Genomic DNA, 5,059 nt, shown 5'->3' with positions numbered 1-5,059 from the left:
GGGTAATGCTTGTAACTATACAGATACTGATAAAACTTTATAGGATCATATTTTGCCTAATAACAAAATATAGGAATAAAATATATAGAAAATTACCCAATTATTGGCTGATTAGAAACAAATGGATTAGTGGAAATATTTTTCTTTTCCTGAACATAAGCTGATATGAGATAAAAATGATAATGGAAAAGATAAACTTGACTTTTTGATATTCTTAAGTTTTTTGTCTCTGCCATGAGAAAATTCTAAATTTTGAAATAGCTAATTTTATTTTCTAAGGTCAATCGAAGATGCTTATGGATTGTAAAATCAGAAGAATTTTTCCCACCCTCCTTTTTTAAGTGTGCAGAAATGGTTTTCAGATATGACCACCCTTCTATCAGTTCTCAAAGCTGTTTAACCCTCAAAGAGGTTGAGAACTACTGTACTGGTTGTATAATGTTTTTTCTATGACATACAAAAAATTAGTCCCTGTTGTTCTCAATGAATCTGTAAATATTAATCTAATTAATTTAAATAACTTTTAACAACTATATTAGAATTTTGCTGAATAATGTATCATGGTGAGATAACTCACAGTCCATCTTTCTAGTTTTATCTGCCAATTTTTATGTAATTACTATTCTAGTTAGAGCATTTACTATAAAATTCTTATAAACCTTGATTTCACAAGAAATATACAGTTAACTTATTCATGTAAGTGACTCGTTTTACACCAATTTCAGCATTACGATTTTAATTTTATTTGTATTTTAATTTTGTATTTAAAAGATGTTTTTATACAATATATTTTAACTATCATTTTACTCCTCCCCTAGTTATTCCCAGATCTTCCCCATCTTCCTACCCATCTTACTTTTTATCTGTATCTACCTTTTTGGTTAAAAAGAACAACAAAAACAACCCCAAAACAAACAGAAATAAAAACAACAAAAAAGCTTACAAGAACTGGCATCAAACAGACAGGGAAAATACAGAAAAGACAAAAGAAAGAAAAGTAAAAGAAGAAGAAAACAAGAAAGAAAGAAAAGAAAAGACAAAACAAGGCTATATTAACAAGAAGTCCACAAAAATAACATTGCATTTGTTTTCTGTTGGCCAGCCTCTCTTGGGACTGAGACCTGCTTCTGAAGTGTTCTTGATATACAAGTGATACTCTATTGAAAAAAAAACACACTGAATTTTCCTTTTCAGTATCAATTTTATGTATCTTATTGTTTAGGACTGGGACTCCATGTCCTAGTGGTGATGGTCACCTGCTTGGCTTGAACCTATACAAGATAATGTATGTGCTTTCATAGTCCCTGTGAGTTCTTATATGCACCAGTCCTGCTGTGTCTGGAAGACAGTGTTTCCTTGGGGGCATCCATCATCTCCCACTCTTGTAATCTTTCTACCTCCTCTTCTGAGTGGATTCTTGAGTCTTGAGGGTATAAGTTTTATGAAAAGAGATCCTGTTTATAACCTGGTACCTCAAAAATATCTCACTCTCTACACATTGTCCAGTCCTTTTTCTCTATATTAATTCACATCTACTGTACGAAGCTGCTGTGCTATGGGTTGAGTCAGACACTAATCTATGGGTATAGCAGTATGTTCTTAGGTCACATTCTTATTGCTATCTTCCTTTAGCAGAATGATAGTATTAGGTTTTCTCCTAGGCCATTAACTATTTAAGCTCAGGTATGTGGCCACTTGAATGATATTAGGTATAGGATCATCTTATGGAATATGTCTTAAATTTTGTTAGAAAGTGTTTGGTTATTCTCATATTGTTTGTGCCACTGCTGCACCAGTATGCCTTGCAAACTGGAAGTTGTTGTAGGTCCATGGTTTGTAGTTCTCAACAGTGTATATAATGATGTCCAAAATCTGGGATCCACTCTTGATTTTTCTGGGTTCCTCCAAGTGGCTTGCGTTACTTCTCTGGCTCTATCCTCTTCAACACATAGAGCTAGACTCCAGTTGGCTCTACTCCACTGCTGCTGCTTGTCTTGGTGGCCATCCCATGGTACTGGTTTCTTCAAAATACAAGGACCTTCTGGTGCAACAAGACAAATCACTTTCACTGATAGTCCCTAATAGGTTGTCTTCATGTTGCTAAGTCTCAACTTCTCTTCATTACTCATTTAGTCCAGGGCATTAAACTGTTACTGAAGTTTCACCTTCACCATTGGCTTCTCCTGCCTCTCACAGTGCCAAGTCTCAGCTTTTCTATGATCCTTTCATGTCTATAAAACCAGTACCATGTGAGTGGCTCCTATACTACCAAGTTCACCTGCCTGTGGAAGGTACAACCACGACCACTTCTGGAACACAGCTTTTATGTGCTGACTCAAAGGAAACTCATCCCAGAAGAATTCACCTCATTGATGGTGGATTCTTAATCACAGCTGATTCTTCAATCTTCATTGACCAGCATCCATTGTTCCAGCAAAACACAGAGTTTACCTTAGTGGTTCAGGTCTCTTGTTAATCACAGTTTTCATATCCAGTTCACCATGAAAGGAAGTCAGGACATGAACTCAAGCAAGGAAGGAAACTAAAGGCAGTGGCTGATGCAGAGGACATGGAGAAATACTGCTTACTGGCTTGCTCCTCGTGGATTGCTCAGTCTGCTTTCTTATAGAACCCAGAACCACCAGCCTAGGGATGGCACCATCCATAATAGGCTGGGGCCTCCCCCACCAATCACTCATTAAGAAAATGCCTTATAGCCAGATCTTATGTAAGCATTTTCTTAATTGATGTTCCCTCATTCCAGATACCTCTAACTTGTGTCAAGTTGACATAAAACTAGCCAGCATAATATGTAATGGAAAACAAATATTTGTCTTTTTGTTTCAAGCAATACTTCATTCACAGTTATGTTTTCTGGTGCTATTCATTTACTTATGAATTTTATGACTTCATTTTTCTTTTTGTTCATGGTGATCAGTTCTTGTACGTGCAGCCGTTCGATTTGACCAGCATTATTTGTTGAATATGCTGTCTTTTATCCAGTTTATATTTTAACTTACTTGTTAAAAATCATGTGTCTTCAGGTGTGAGGACTTATGCCTGGGACTTCAATTCTATTGGTCAATGTGTCTGTTTTTACGTCAATGCCATGCTGCTTTTGTAACTATAACTCTGTAGAACAGCTTTAAATGAGATGATAATTTACTTGATACACATTGAGTTCAGCATCCAAATTTTTAGAAGACCAAAAATTATAATGTGGTTAAACTAACATAGATATTTATTTTCAGAAACTTTTTATAATAGTTATTATTCCCTTCCTTTTTTTTTTCTGGGGTTTAACCTAAGTCCTTATCATGCTAGAAATTCATTTACCACTGAGACACATCCCTAGAAGTAAGGATCGTATCAAAATAAATATTTCACAAAGATTAATGTATTGATAAAGAATAGCTACCAAATTCAACATTGAGATGTGAGTTCTATAGAGGTAAGTGCCCATATGCTTTAGCTGAGGAATTTTCTTTAACACAGTTCCTTAGGTCACGTTATTATTAAAGTACTAAACAAATTTTTGCCTAGTGAAAGAAAACATTTTAAAGCTCAGATTTTCTCTGGTATAATTGTTGAAAATTTATAGGTAGCGCCTGACACTGTGGCATACACCTTTAACCCAGAATTTTAGAGACAGAGAGAGGTTAATCTCTAAGTTAGATGTAATTATTCCAGATCAGCCAAACCTCCATAGTGTGATCCTGTCTCAAACAAACAAACAAACAAACAAACAAACAAACACTTCACAAAAGTGTAAAGGTGGAATTCAGAACTGTAGTGTACTGTGAATCTGAAAGTAATGATAGGCCATATGTGCTGGTCCTTACCTATAACCTTAGCACTTGAGAGGTGGAGGCAGGACAGGTTCAAGAGCATGGTCAATTCAAATGGTATCTGTGATTACCAAAGACAGTTTGAAGCATGTTTTAAAAATATGCATGAGTTTTGGAAAGGTGAACCATAAGCAATGACTGACTAAGGAGAACAGGAGTTAACATAACTTAGTAATAGAATGTGTGCATTGAATGTACCATGTTAAAGGCCCGGGTTCAATTCCCAGCAATGAAACATAGAGATGGAAGATGTGATTTGTCTGCTTTAAAAAATAGCCCTGCAAACACTTTCAGAGTGGAACTACAAAGGAAGCTAGCTGAATTTCAGGCAACGGTAGACTTTGTCATAAAGATGCAGGTGCTCCCAAAATTTTGCTTGGAAGAGTATCTATTTGAATACACAAATGCTATTTTGTTTAAAATAAATTATGCTAAATATGTTGTGATAGAGTACCAGAACATTTCAGAAATTTGTTGGTGACTCGTCTAGCAGGAGAGCAAATATAAGGGTACAATCGATCTGAGATTTGAATGTCAGGGCAGCGACAGTGAAGAAACACTGGGGATTTCTTTCTAGAGTTAGAAATACAGCAGGTTCACACACTGAGAGAGGAAGGAAGCTGACAGGCACTTTCTTTGCTATGATGAGTTTGTTTCCGGCTTTTTGAGTAGGAAAATGAAGTAAATAAATAAGTTAATAAATACATAAACAAACAAGCAAATAGCTAGCACAAATAATAACTCTGGCTAGTTTGGTTGAGAGTCACTTGTAAAGGTTCTGTTTCCACATCTTCTGGGCCCTTCTGCTGTCTACTAAGTTCAAGATTATCCTGGTGCATTGACATCTAGCAACATTTGCTCCTGTATTATTCACAGACATTTATTATTGATAGTCTTTTGCCATCAGTTATCTTTCCACAGGCATTTGCTATTTCCCCAATTAGATTGTAAATTCTTAAAGGAAAGTACCCTTTTATCTTTCTCTGAAAGTTGTATGACACCTAGTTAAGTTTTTGTCATATTTCAGTTAATAAAAAAAGTGAAGATAAAAAGCTACCTTGTACTTTCAAAAAGTTATCAATTCTGTAGAATCATTCTACACACCACAATCCTCTTCCTTCCTTCCTTCCTTCCTTCCTTCCTTCCTTCCTTCCTTCCTTCCTTCCTTCCTTCCTTCCTTCCTCTCTCTCTCTCTCTCTCTCTCTCTCTCT

The sequence above is a fragment of the Grammomys surdaster genome, unplaced genomic scaffold, assembly GCF_004785775.1.
Source record: "Grammomys surdaster isolate TR1022 unplaced genomic scaffold, NIH_TR_1.0 185, whole genome shotgun sequence".
NCBI classification, from domain to species: domain Eukaryota; kingdom Metazoa; phylum Chordata; class Mammalia; order Rodentia; family Muridae; genus Grammomys; species Grammomys surdaster.
This window is presented reverse-complemented; position numbering follows the sequence as displayed.